Here is a 15,910-nt window from a genome sequence, read left to right on the forward strand (position 1 = left end):
GATAAAATTGTTTGCTTTTCCTTTTTTGTAATGTATAATGTGCACACAGAACTGTTTAGTCATAGCATTGGCAATACTGGTGTTGGTTTATAGCAGTACCCACTCTTATTGGTGATTATTAATCTGATTAGTGTCCCCATGCCATGTTGGTTGCTAAATACTTTCAATATACCCCATACATGCATATAATACTTGATAAATACAGAATAGGAGAAAACATTAAACTATAGTTAAAAAAATAAAAAACACTCTTAAAATAGATTATTTTTCAATAACATACATATTTTCTTTCAATATTAGCATGTGTTTGCTTACAAAATAAATATACAATTACTCACAAAAATTTATACCCTACAATATGTTATTATTGCTACAAATATGACCAACAGCTTTCTAAAACTCTAAATATTCTTCAATGTGAATTTTGGTGGATGTACAGTAGTATCCTATCTGGAAGTCTAATCATTTATTTATTATTTATCTAAACTTACTTTTGAAACATCTAAGTTATGCATTTCTTTTGCCTTATAAATAATACCATGTGCAGCCCGGGTGGCTCAGCTGTTTGGAGCTGCCTTCAGCCCCGGCATGATTCTGGGGACCTGGAATTGAGTCCCACATCAGGCTCCCTGCATGGAGCCTGCTTCTCCCTCTGCCTGTGTCTCTGCCTCTCTCTCTCTGTGTCTCTCACAAATGAATACATAATATCTTTAAAAAATAATAATACCATGATAACTCTCATACATCAATTTTTAAATATCTATAATGTCCTTAGGAAAACTCTCTTGTCTCAAGGCAGATAAATTTGAGGATATTAGTATATATTATCAAATTGTATTCAAGAATGGTATACCATCTTAATTTCTCATCAATTTTTTTCTGATATTGATGTTTCTCCATCTTTTGCTAGCCCTGGAAATTCTAGTACTTCTGTATTTTTCCAAAATTCACATCTAAAGTTGGGACCTGGGATCCCTGGGTGACTCAGCATGGCTTTGGCATAGTGTAAGATCCTGGAGTCCTGGGGTCGAGTCCAACATCCGGCTCCTGCATGGGGCTTGCTTCTCCCTCTTCCTGTGTCTTTGCCTCTCTCTCTTTCTCCCTCCATGTCTCTTATGAATAAATAAATAAAATCTTAAAAAAAATAAAAACATAAAGTTGGGATCTAATTTTATTTTGTATTCTTTTGATTGCAAGTGAGCAAACACATTTCCTAACACAACCACTTGAGTAAAATATACTCAAATATTTTTTTCATTTTAGGTAGAAACAATTTCACTTGAATTTGTTCTTTAAAAGGTCTTCTCCATCTTGAAGCTTGAAAGTTATTACCGTATATTTTCTTCTTATTTAAAACGTAAATCCACTTAGAATTAATGTTGATATATCTCATATATGAACACAAATTTTTTTTAATATTTTATTTTTTTTAATTTTTATTTATTTATGATACTCACAGAGAGAGAGAGAGAGGCAGAGACACAGGCAGAGGGAGAAGCAGGCTCCATGCACAGGGAGCCCGATGTGGGATTCAATCCCGGGTCTCCAGGATCGCGCCCTGGGCCAAAGGCAGGCGCCAAACCACTGAGCCACCCAGGGATCCCCTGAATACAAATTTTTTAAACAAAAACTGTGCTCATAAAAATGATTCAACATTATCAATTAAATATATCTTTCTGACTCCTCCAAAACCTACCTTAATTATATATGGATTTCTTATATTTGGAAGAATCTCCGAAGCATTCTTTTATTCCCTTGAGCAATGTGTCTATCCTGTAAGAGTACAAAGGTAACTCTTTTCAAGTGAAATAGAGACTAACTCACCACTATATATGGTTCACATATATATATTTATTCATATATATATATGAATAAAATCTTACTGAGAATTTGAAATTTTAATAAACCGATTAGGAGATTTGGTGACTATAGCAAAATCTTTAACAGCACAGCCTTTGTAATCAGAGACACCTGAGCCTGACGCAGAGTTCCTCCACTTACTAACTGTGAAATCATCACCAGTAGATGCTACACCAATTTCCAGGTCTGGTGTTTCTTAACTGCAAAGGGAGGGCAATAATATAGACTTCTTAGGGATACTGTGAATTTTAAAAGAGATAATTATTTTAAGTGCTTACCTGAGAACCTGGCACTAAGTAATCATTTAGTAAATGGTTGCAGTATTAATCTCATTTTGTCAGAGGACTGAACAGGAGTGACATAGAGTGATTTACTGTTCACCTTTAGTTTCTTTCTCATTGATAATATGGGTTGATTTCATCTTTGAAGTATTTCTGAAAATTAAAGCCATAAACTCAGCCTCTTTTGTCAGAATAAGAGGATTATTAAATCCAGAAAAATTGATATGATATAATATAAAAGTCATAATTTTGTGTTATGATGACTAAGCTTGTTAAGAAATTTTCTATTTTGCTTTATGATACAATTATGACCTTTAATATCATGGCTCCCTAGGTCCATGCCTCTTTGCACAGTGACATTGCCATTGTTTCCATCAAAGGGTGAAGTTTACACTCCCATCTAGTCCATTCAGACTACTATAACAAAATATTACAGACTTGTTAGCCTATAAACAACAGAAATTTATTTCTCACAGTTCTGAAGGCTGATGTCCAAGGTCACATGGTGCCAGCATGGTTGAATGAGGGACCTCTTCGTGGTTCATAGCCAGTATTTCTCCCTGTGTCCTTCCATGGTGGAAGGAGCTAGGGATGTCTCTGAAGCCTCCTTTACAGGGCAATAACACCATTCATAAGAGTTCCACTCTCATGACTTAAGCAACAAAGGCCCATATACTAGTGCCATTAACGTTTGGAATTAGGATTCAACATACAAATTTGGCAGTTCACTCTGAACTTTACTTATAAATCACTTAGATCAATAGGACATAACAGAACTAGCACGTGATGTCTAAAGCCTAAGCCTTGAAAGGCCATATAGTTTCCACTCTCACCTTCTGAGAATATCATGTTGTGAAAGTCCGGTCTGGTCTATCAAAAGACGAGAAGCTACTGGGTTATTAAATATGAATCTACCGAGAACCAAGGTGCCCAGCCAATGGTTTGTACTAACTGCAAACCATGTGTATTTGGCAAGATCAAACCCTCCAGTTTTAGAAGAGGAATTTAGCCAAATGATTGATCCCATTGAGATTAGCAGATTATCCAGGTTGCTGAACACAGAATTTCAGAAAATAATAATTCATTTTGTTAAACCACAGAGTTTTATAAAAGCTTGTTTCACAGTAATAGAAAATAAAACAAAATAAACCAAACATTCTGGGAATGGTGAATGTTCTGTCCTAGCACTTAGTCATCTTGAATATAAACTGCCTTATGTGGAGATGTGGTCTGAAAAAAAGGAAATAGAACTTTCTGTCCTAATAAGATAAACCAAAGACTAAAACCTCTCAAAGGAAAATTCAAGAGGAAATTTTCCCAATTTCATTTTATGTAGGCATAATCTATAATTGAAAGACTTATTAGATATCTGGATACATATAATACAGTAAAAACTGGATGTCTCTCTCTTTTTGGTGAGCATACCAAAAATAAAAAGAAAATGAAAAACAGAAAGAAAACTTCATAACAATACTTGGAAACAAACTCAATTCCAGGCGATGATTTTTGCAAAAGAACTCTCCAATGCAGTGATACTTGAAATAAATTTGGGGGATGTATGGATGGTAGACACATTTTGCCACAGATCTTAAATAACTTCCAGATCAATCCTATATGTATAGAACCAAATTTTAAAGAAGTAAAATTAAATGTAGTAAATAATTTTTGCATTTAAGGGTGAAAAATCTCTTTCCTAAGCATAATGAGAACAGAAAACTAATACATTGCCAGGTTTGATCATGAAAACTTCTCACACTTATATATAATAAAAATAAAACCACAAAAATTAAAAAGCAAATTATAAATTGGAGATGATCCAAAATGTTTATGACAAACAGATTGATGTACCAGATATGCAAAGCAATTTACAATCATATAGATATTGATAATATAAGGGGTAAAGAAAACTAATGATCATTTCAGGAAAGAGGAAATATAGTTATCTCATAAAAAAGCATTAACGCATGTGTAACCACATTAGTTAATAAAAGAAAAAGAAAAGGAAAAAGAAAACAAGAAATCAACACATTACACCTGCATTTCTTAACAATGGTGGAGAGTTTGAGAAGATGGGGTGAATGAGACTCTACAGATGCATCATCATTTTCTAAAAGAACAATTTGTGGGGAGCTGGTTGAGCTGTAGGAAAATAATTATGTAAGTGGTTACTGATCCAGCATATGAACACTACTATAACATGAACAATTTATAGTCCACATGATTCTATACAAAATTATCAAAACCTTCTGACCACGCAGGACTGAGAAATCCAGACTGCTGAGAGCACAGAGTGAGAAGAAGTCACCTAGGATACTATATCAAATTTTAAGCTTTTACTACCCTCAATCACTCACTAAACACTCCCCATCCTATACTTTGTATTAATAATTGGCACATGTAGTGAACCTAAAAAAACAATCATTATTAGAAATTAATCAGTATGGGACCAATGCCTCCATACTCAATATGTTTTTAAGATAGGAAAGAACCATTTTGCACACACATAGTTATTGACACTATGAAAACAAAGAAGCTAATAACTCTACTAAGTGGAAATTCAAAGAAAAAATGTAAGACAGACCAAGGAGGATCTGGTAATTCCTCAAAGATGGAATAAAAATAAAATATCATTAAGCAGCAGAAAGGAGAATAATTACTGTTAAAAACACAATTATGTGTGTAGACAGCATACTTAAGAAATGGAATTGCAGGTGAATAAAAGAAGACAAAGAATTTTGAGTGATTCACTGAAAACTAATAGATAAACGGGATTATGGTGGCAAAACACCTAAATGACAGAAATATCAAGAGAAGACAAAATATGATAAATATTACTAATTTTTTCTGTTACTAATGCTTTTGAAGTAAAATGAGACTATTTCAACCTGTGCCAAATGTCCCATCTTAAAACAGACTTCCCTCTAAATGTGGCAATGAAAAAATAGCACGGACACTTTTTTTTGAGATCTTATACATTTGCTTCTCTGTTGTACCATTTCTTACACATTGTCTCGTGATTTGTTTTCTTTTTTAAAATTCTCCACTTTTTTGGCTGCTGCTACATACAAATAAACAACTCGTCTCATTGACTTTACCTTGAATATGACTTAAGTCTCTTGTAATAATTTGGTATCAGAAATTCTCTTATGTTCTCTCTTCCCTAATTAACGATTTTGCTTATCAAGATACCTTTCCTGTGTGCTGCACCTGTTCCTCAGTGCAACCAGGCACAGAGTAGGCAACTCTTCCTTGGCTTCCTTTTCAGATAGCACTAACTTCAAATTCCAACTCTGATATCTATCTGCTAGTATCTTAGAAAACCATCATCCTTAATCTTGGATTTCTTGTTCATGAAAAACATAATTATTATATCACTAAGCTATTATAAAGATTGAGATTGGTAATAATGTTGCAGATTTAATGGCATATAATAAGCACTTGAAAGAAATTTTCTGCGATTTATTATAAATTTAGTATTTGGAGAAAAATATATTTGAAATATAGAATTTGAAATATAGAATTTAGGTCTGCCTCAGACATCGCAGAAATAAAAATATCACATGCCTGTCATGATCCAGTCCAGGAAATAGGAACTGCATTTTAGCAGAATATTCCTGGGGAGACAGAAAAGGTTATATTCTCTGAATATAGATTATTTTGCAGATTTAATTGGAAACATAAAAATATTTTTACATAATATAAAACAAAACTACACAATTTTAAAAGCAAAGTCTAAAAAATTAAAGCAAAATGAAATAAAATAATCTGAGTTTTAAGCATATACACATAAATAGTAATATATTTTTTATACACAGACACACATGCACACAGGTGAGATGACACAATGTCTGGTACTTATTTCAAAATTTCAAAGTAGTATAGTGGTGTTTTCAGGGAGGTAGGGTGGGAGTTACAGAAAAAAACAAATCTGTTGACTTGACCATTGCGATACTCTTGTTCTCATAAAGAGCATCTGCAACAAAACCACCAAAAAATGGTGTTCCTTTTTTATCCTCTAAAAAATTGGTGCTATTAATATTGTCTTCCTATGTTCCTAATAGTTTCCTTTGCTATATTACATCATATTAACAGCAATTTTAATTTATTGTTTGCTGGATTAAATTGAATGGTCAATCTCTCTGCTTTTTGTTTTCATTTTCTTTTCTCTGTCTCTCAGAAATATTCTATACAGTTATGAAACTTTGTGCTATTTCCTATGGATAATCTATTTCCTGGATCTCTGTTTCTGGGTGATAGTTTTGTTAGTAGCTACTGGGTGGAATGATTCCTTTGTTCTAGTTTATAATTGGTTCCCCAGCCACAAAGCTTTACTCCAGAGTATTTTCCAAAGTGTCACAGATTTTTTAGCTTCTTTCTCTGGCTTTACCAGAGACCCTTACTTTTTTACCCTTTTCTGTTTACTGTCTTATGAAATAAAGTTATGAAAGAAAAATATCCCTCCAGGCATCACAATGTTTTTATCCAGAGTAGAACACTTATGTAGGCTGTGTTTTTTTTTGTTGTTTGTTTTTTGTTGTTGTTTTTTTGTTTTTTTGGTGGTTTATTTTTTATTTTTTATTTTTATTTTTTTTTATTTTTTAGGTGGGTTTTTTTTTAGAACATAGTCTGAAGGAAGTTCTGCAGTGATTGCTTTTCAACTGTTTCATGAAAGATTTAATTTAAACTCCACTTGTGCACATGTATTAATTGCTCAGGGTTTTAATGTGGATATTTTACACTGGAATCTATTATTTTCTTCTAAGATCTATATACTTAAGGAGCAATCACAGAAAGGTCATAGTTATTTTTCATAAGTATTTATTGTGTACACATATCATTTGTTTCATTCTGAAATTCAAAATCTTGCAGGCTGTAGAAAATACTTCACTTTTGAGGACATTGTTAAACATATTTTTTTTTCATTTAACTAAATGTTTTCACTAGTCACAGAGCACCTGCTACCCACTTAAAAAAGGAAAATATCACAATTTGTAAACTGAGAAATGTGAACCACTTACTATATGAAGATGAACACAAATACCTTCAGGCTAACTACTGACAGTGCTTAGATCCAGACAGTGCTTACGTACAGAACATGTGAGATTTCAACTCAGTGTTAAAATGTCACCTGGTACCTGACCATGCCCAATCTTAAGTCCAACGCAATTGAAGGAGCATCTGTAGAGGTAAGAGTACAGGAATTCACATGATAATAAGAACCCCTGGATAATTCTTTGCATATGCAAAAACCACCTGTGGAACCACGGTTAATTTCAATATCAAAGTAGCTGTCCCCAATATTTTCAAACCAAGGAATCTTGTGAATTCAATTTTCTTAATTGAGAAAAAATTTTCCACATATTATGTAGCTTTTCCCTTGTTAGGTTTCATAAAATACTGAAAATGCCATATTCTTCTAACTCCTCTGTTGAAGGAGTTTAAAACCCTTAAGTCTATAACTACCTTACATCCACAATATATATTATGCCCTAACTATCAAAGTTGATCCTTTAGAATACTTGGAAAATAGAGCAAAGTAAATATGAAACTAAAAGCAAGCAAATATAAATATTAAAGATATTTTTAAAATCTTCAATCGATATTTGTATATCTGCAATAATACAATATATATCATACATCCTATAAAATATACTTATAACATTATAAAATTTATTTAATTAATATTTGACTAGGAAATGCATTCACAATGTTTAAGAGTAAAATTATAAAATTGTAGAAAATAGTCTGTCTCTCACTGCTGCTTCCTATCTTCACTGATTCCCATAATATCCCCTGCAAGGAAGTTATCATTACTACCAGCTTCTTCTATATCTTTCCAAAGTCTCATGTGGATAAAAGCAGATGAATATATATTAGCTCCCTTCTTATTTTACGTGTTTGCTTACTATATATACTATTCTTCACCAAGTATGTGTCTATGTGTGTTTTCTGTATACACTTATGGCCATATAGGGTATTTGGATTTTATATTTTTTTGCCAATTTGAGGAAAAAAAAAACAGGGTCTTATACATTCTGTAAATGTTTTGTTTCCTACAATTTGATCTTTGTTTCTTTCCTTTGGCTTGCTTATTTCCTGTACCTGGATTTTTATTGCAGTGCTAATCTTATGAACTGTATTATTTCTTTATCATAGAAAAATAAATTTTTGTATCTGTCATTTATTTTATGTAATGTAATATACCAATACTCTATTAGTGTTTTCATTTTGGGTTTTTTTTTTTAATTTATGATAGTCACAGAGAGAGAGAGAGAGGCAGAGACACAGGCGGAGGGAGAAGCAGGCTCCATGCACCGGGAGCCTGATGTGGGATTCGATCCTGGGTCTCCAGGATCGTGCCCTGGGCCAAAGGCAGGCGCCAAACCGCTGCGCCACCCAGGGATCCCTTCATTTTGGGTTTAATTTTCAGAAAATAGTTTTCAAATCACATATCAACTCACTTCCAGTTTTTGTATTTAAGTTTCCTTATTTGTAGCACCCAACAGATTAGTTAGTATATGTTATTGTAAACAGTATGTATACACAGCAGTATATAGTTAATGTTCAATAATAAGCTCTCTACAGAAAAAGTAGAAGAAGCCCTGACTTGTGTATTTGCCATTTTTTATAGGGTAAAGCACTATGAAACCTACCTATTGCCCATGTGAAAGTCATGTCAGGCTACCAATATAATATTCAGCACTCCCCACAATTCTGAATTTTTTTCATTCAGCTCTTATCCAGCATAAAATAAACCCTAAAAAATATCTTCCTCTTTTTTTAAAAATTTTTATTTATTTATGATAGCCACAGAGAGAGAGAGAGAGGCAGAAACACAGGCAGAGGGAGAAGCATGCTCCATGCACCGGGAGCCCGATGTGGGACTCGATCCCGGGTCTCCAGAATCGCGCCCTGGGCCAAAGGCAGGCGCCAAACCGCTGCGCCACCCAGGGATCCCTATCTTCCTCTTTTAAATGTTATTTTGCACTTTCTAATAATTTTGTGGCTAATTTTAAGTAACTTAAGGTTTTGTATCCATTTGAATATTATGTTGATGTTAAGTTGAGAGGGAGGCTTTAGTTTTACAATTTATGGAAATATAACCGACTGTCTCATTTCATTTTTGCAAATAATCTACTAGTTCTCCATTGGTTTATGATCATGGACATTTTCCTTTACTTATTTGCATTCATAACTTTCATTTTTTAAAGAATTTTATCTATTTATTCATGAAAGACACAGAGAGAGGGAGGCAGAGGCATGGGTAGAGGGCGAAGCAGGCTCCATGCAGGGAGCCTGATGTGAGACTGGATCCCAGGACTCCAGGATCATGCTTTGCGCCAAAGGCAGGTGCTAAACCACTGAGCCACCTAGGGATTCCCGTAAACTTCCATTTTAAGTAGCAAGATCTATGAAAATTAATTAATTTCATTTATGAAGATAGCAAATAGTTTATAGTTCAAAGATATTCCACATTTATGATTTAGGAGAAAAGATTCTTAATGATTCTCTATTATATATAATCATTTACTAATGAAGAAACTGAGAAATACTTTAGCTATCTTGAGCAAGGACCAACAACTAATCATACCTTATTTAATGAGATTCTTGTTTCCCAGTATAGTACTTTCCACCTAGACCATTGTTAACACTATATCAGGGTGAAATCACAATGATGTTTCTTATAAATTTTATAAAAGTATGCAACTGATAACAATAAAGTTGTGTAAAATGTTTTTAAATGCCTATGTCTAGTGCATTCTAGTAGGTTTCAGTGGACATATTCTAAAATTTATTTATTTATTTATTTTTTTTTCTAAAATTTAATTTATCCTTATATCAACCTTCTGTTGAAGAAGACAGGACTTTCAACTACTGAAAATTCCGTAGACAAGAAACAGAAGAAACTGTATAGTGACAGAGTATAGGCCAAGTCTTGAACTTCACTAGTCTTTTCTCAGAATTAATATCTCCTCTGTCTTCTTTTTTGTTATATTTATCATACAATATTAGGTCCAGATGGCACTACATAAAACTTCAGGTTGGTAGTTATTTAGAAATATGAACAATATCATAAAATCACATAAAGATGCTAAGATTAAAAACTAACTTTTATTTTCCAATGAGTAACTGAAATTCAGGTAAAATTAACTCTGTGATTGTTAGTAATTCACTCACTCTGGCAAAATTTAGTACGGTGTAATTTTAAAAATGATTCTGTTATGAATAAATAGATTCTTTGTACTAGAGACATGGTTCGGAAGTAATTCCTAGTAGTGCTTATCATGCAGCCATTATGTTGGCTTCTTGTTTAGAGATTGACTTGTAAATATTCTTAAGCTTATTCCAAGTAGTACCATTTAATTTTATAGATTTGTTGTGATAAATGAATTTAACAAAATACTGCATTTATTTATTTATTTATTTATTTATTTATTTATTTATTTAATGCTGCCCTTTTGATTAAAGTAATTATCTTTGGGGAGATCAGTTATAGCAAATGTATTAAGCCTTGGTTATTCGTTATTCAATACATAGTTCATATATTACTAAAAGATGATAAATTATTTTTTTAAGATGATAAATTCATAGATGAAATAAAGTTCTGGAAACTCTTACTTTGCCTGAATATATCTGTCAGATCAGTAGTCTATACGAAATTTTTATATCATTACTGAATACATAATTTTTGCTTTGCAGACAAAGCCGATATGTTAAGGGAGGTCCGAGTATATTTCAAACTTATTTTGCTTCATGGTTTTATTTAAATATGGGCATATGTAATATGGTTGTATTCAAATATCGAATTATGCAGCTAGATAATATATAATCATATTTTACACATTTATATAAATATATAATTCCTTGGGCATAAATATCTTATAAAATGATTTCTCTTTCAATATATTATTTGTATTCAAAGTATATTAAAAGTATATAATTTTAAAATGACCACAGAAACAAAATTAAACGTTATAGTTATGTTCTACACATGACTTTATGAATATATACTAAAAATTTTACAACTGATACATCTTGGGAACATATACATGTCACAAATATATTCAAGAAAGGACAAGAACTTGGATACACAAAAATCAGGGAAGATGTCAGTAAATGAATTAAAGAATTATCCTCCCAAAATTTTCACATCACATGATAGCACTGTTGAGTTATTTTACACATAGGAAAAATCTATTTTGGTATAAAATGCCCAAAGATAAAAAAGAAAGATATCTTTATACTTGATCATATGAAGTTCTTATGAACCAGAAACAAAATTATGACAAATGAATGGCCATATATATCTACTTACGAGTGCAAAAAGATTCATAAATCAAATATATTGAATATATAAAAGAAAGGATACCATGATAAAATGTTTTTAGAACATAAGATGATTTAGTGCAGTAAAATAAAACAATGTACTTCATCACTCCATGAGGTCAAAGGAATTAACTATTTGAGAATTTCAAAATAAGTCAAAATGTTAATCCAGTTTAATCAACAATTCTTAATATACAAAAACCTTTTGCAAATGCCTTCTTTGCAGTGATTAGCTTCATTAGTTTGAAGCTGTATACACACATCTACATTTACATACATAATTCATATATGTAATATATACATATATAATACATGTATATTTATATATATTTTGATTGAAGTTAAAGTAAAGAATATTCATATAATGGCAATAAATATTGGAGTAGAGATATGACACAAAATTTCAAAAAAGGAAATGTTTCCCTAAATCAATAATCAATTGAAATACTATTAGAACTAGTAAGAATGCAAGTAATGTGACTGAATATGGATAATCATGCAAAAATACATAGTATAATGACCAAATTTCTTTATACACTTCCAGACATTTCACATTTATGTAAATAGCATAGATTCCATATTAGTTTTCCAGAATGTGAAAAATCTGAATTTTGAAACATATCAGGCCTGAAGAATTTTGCAGAAGAGATTTTTAAGATGTCTTTCTTTTGCAAATCAGTTTACAAATTTAAATTCAGTGAAGGGTAGTGAGAATTATAGGCTTTCAGTTATGGAATGAATGTTATGGGAATAAAAAGGTACAGCATAAATAATATGGTCAATGATATTGTAACAGCATTGTATGGTGACAGAAGGTAGACATACTTGTTTGCGAGCATAGTATAATGTATAGAATGTTGAATCACTCTTTCACACCTGAAACTAATGTAACACTGTGTGTCAAGTATATTCAAATAAAAATAATAATATTAATTAATTTGTTAATTAATTCAGAGGGAACCATAGTCTTGAAGCAATTATTTTGGAGTATATGTCAAGATATAAAGATTCTATTTGCAAGAAACAGTAGAAAAGAATAAAATTATTTTACAAAAGGATGATTATTAAGAGAGAAACTGTAATAGATATTAAAACAAGAAATTATTTTTTAGTAGAAAGGATAGGGGTGCTCACAAAGGAGGAGAATCATACAATGAATCTACATTTCAAGTTGGTTTCCAAGTGTTTGTGAAAATAATTTTCTTCTGTCTCTGATAGGTAAAACACTTATTTGTAGGGTCAAAGATAATAGATGTGAAATTTACTTTATATTGCTTTCCCTATCTTTAGAGTATTTTAGCATTTTCTGGTAAAAAACACTTTTTGGCAGGGTAAGAAAAATAATTTGGGGTAGAGAATAAGTTCAAAAGTTTTAAAGGTAGTGACAATATACAGAGGATAAGGTAGTGCAAGGGACACAAGCAATGAACTAAGAAAAAGTAGCAGGATAGACATTTGGTGAACAAGAAAATCATCTCTTGGAGATTCCCCAAAGCATAGCTCTGAGGAATTGTTCATGAGTGCCTCCAAGCAGAAATTTCCTTTCCACAGCATCTATTTATCTAAGATACGACATTTTAAGCCAAGTCAGTCAAATTCTCAGGACAAAGAAATGGTGTCACCTCAAAGCTGCCTAATGCTCCTGAATCTGGCTGGCATAGTGTGAAGGCCAGATTACTTGTGTATGTTAGGGCACACATGCGTATGTGAGGCAAAAATGCCAATGAGATAAATTTCAGTCCTATAATCCACAGACGGGGATTTCCTTGAATCAGACATGTTCCTGCTTAGATGAGCAATATCTGGTTAAATGTGTCATATCGATCCGTGATGTAAACCTCACTTCTCTGCCTGGAAATGTTCATTTCAAGTAGGACCAGCAGATATTATTGCATTTAGCCAACTCTTTTGATGGTTCCCCTTACCTTACTCTGAAAGAATCCTAATGCTGCCACCAAGAGGAGGTATAGTTAGGCTTGCTTGCTCCAAATTTTGTGTATATCAGATAATTCTACTCTACTTGCCATCTGGAACAGTTCATGGTAAAACACTTCATGACAGCATTCTACTACTGCATGCGATGCCAAGGATTATCAAAGTCCTACCGTTGCTCTAGGTTTTGAAATTCTGTGAACTATATTGTCTAACCATACTAAATAATTAAAGGGCATTCCAACTATAATAGATATTAACTTTAGTGGAAGATACACGAACAAGATAGACTATTGTGATAATTTCTGACTCTTGAGTGCTTGAAGCATGATCACTTTAATCCTTTCTTAAGTGGGAAACTACTGACCATGTGTATGAAAGTAAAACAGGAGGATACATTTTGCAGTTTACTGTATAAGAGAAAGAAAGGACAAAACTACTTATTCTGAGTCAGCATTAAGTGATCTACTTGAGATTTCAAGGCAAATAACTATAAAGTTGTTTCTGATATTTTAGAACAAGCGATTTACCTACTCTAATTTTCGGACTCTGCAATTGGACTCTGCTTACCTTTTGCTGCTTTATATTCCCAACAACTATGGTCTGGAGAACAGCTGGGACCTCATACATCTTGTTAAGGTAGTAACAAAAGAAAATATGTAATAATAGGGTGTTTTATATATATATGTATATATAGGCTTAACCCATTAGAGCCCCCAAGGGTATTTTTTTAATCGACTTAATGTGACATTCTGAACAAGAGCAGGTCATCTTCAAAATGCTTACCAAAAAGTCCTTAAAGTATGTAGGTCTCAACTCTCTGATGAGCATAGGTAAGTCAGACTGGATTAGAGATCAAGGGACAGAAGACAGAATCATGACTTTCACCCACAGTCCTCACTTGTTTATCACCAGCCCATCAATCCATCATCTTTGTTCCATGTTGCCCTCTCCATTTATCAGTCAGGCTAAGTTCTGCCATAGATCTTCCAGGTTTGGCACTTGTGTTGATCTAAATGCCCCACTTTTGAACTCTTCTCATTATTTGCTTTATAACTGTGTTCCCCTGGGTGTGATATTTTTAGAGTGCCTTCTTAGTAATTGACCTTTTGGCCGACTCCTAGAAATATCCCTCCTACTATAGCTCCAGAGAGGCACTCTTCAAATGTCCAGCAGTGTAATGAGATATCCTTGATAGTGATATTAGAAAACATTTAAAACTACAAATGTTCCAGCCATTAGTGTTTTGTACATCATACCTCAAAAAAGTCAGGAAACTAGTATTGATTTGTACTTCATAAAAGCAACTCTGCTGGGGCTACAGGGTTATAGACTAGGTGTACACTTTTACAGTAATCTCACCTAGTATATGTACCTGGAAGAATCTTGGGGAATACATGGGACTCACATTTCCTTCAAAATGTCCTTACTGAATATCAATCCCACAGGAAGGACTTCTGAAGAAGCAGTATATGATTCAAAGAGTAAATTTGATATTAAGTATTTGAAATTTACTTCATTTGGATTAAAGAAATCCATTTGGTTTTAATACCAGAAATATGAATGGATATAAATGGCTTATTTTTTTTTAAAGCAGGAATCAAGTTGAAGGAAGACAATATATGGGCATAGGCTTTGGGGAGTTGTTGCAATTGAAATTTCCCCTCAATAGCACCATTGAAACATCAACACAGCATAAAAAATATATACATATGTATTATCTACTATACCCCACAATATTCATATATACTAGAAATTTCTCCTTTGAAATTATTTCTAGTTTCTTCATAGGCTATATTTCTAAATTACTATTTCTCAGGCTATGCTGGTATTTACACCATTCATTCATTTTCTCTGATTCATTTTCTCTGTTCTTGCCTGACTTGTTTAGTATTCCAGTGCTTCATATTAAACTTTTAAGATAGCATGAGGCATCGATCGTAGTTTACTTTTTTCTTTTTTTTATCTGTTCTTTAGTTTTTAATCTTTTGATCATCTCAGGTTTCTCTATCTATAGTTTCTCTTTTTGTTCCTTACCACATTCTTAAATCCATATTTTTTGTTATTCTTCTTTATTTTTCTTAAGTCCCATTTTGCTGTTATTCTGTCATTCTGCCTCTGATGATTATCCTGAATTCACTTAAGTTTGTAGTCTCTAGTTTACTTCTTGAACAAGTAAATGGAGAAACCAAAATACTTCTATTAATAAGACACCTGTTAAACTTGAAATGATACGAAAAACTGAATAACAAATATTCCTTAATTTGAACTCTGAATTTATTTCTGCTTTGAATTTTCTTTTATATTTCTTATTGTCACATTTTCTTCATCTATTTACTATCTAGATTACTACTTCACATCTTCATCCAATCTCCTCCAGTCTCTAACAACTCTCCTTCTCTCCAGTCCTCAACCAATTGCAATACTTGTTGTTACACTAAAAAATAAAAGCAATTAGAAATTTCTCTCACGAAACCTCTCAAATCAAGTGATTTTTGTCTCTGCTTCCC

General features: G+C 32.5%; 1 pseudogene; it reads right to left on the reverse strand.

Annotated features, from left to right (window-relative positions):
- Positions 1-14,030, reverse strand: part of LOC121487441 — a 53,124-nt pseudogene extending 39,094 nt beyond the window's left edge.
- Positions 14,031-15,910: the final 1,880 nt, after the last annotated feature.

Source organism: Vulpes lagopus, chromosome 1 (genome assembly GCF_018345385.1).
Source record: "Vulpes lagopus strain Blue_001 chromosome 1, ASM1834538v1, whole genome shotgun sequence".
NCBI lineage: Eukaryota > Metazoa > Chordata > Mammalia > Carnivora > Canidae > Vulpes > Vulpes lagopus.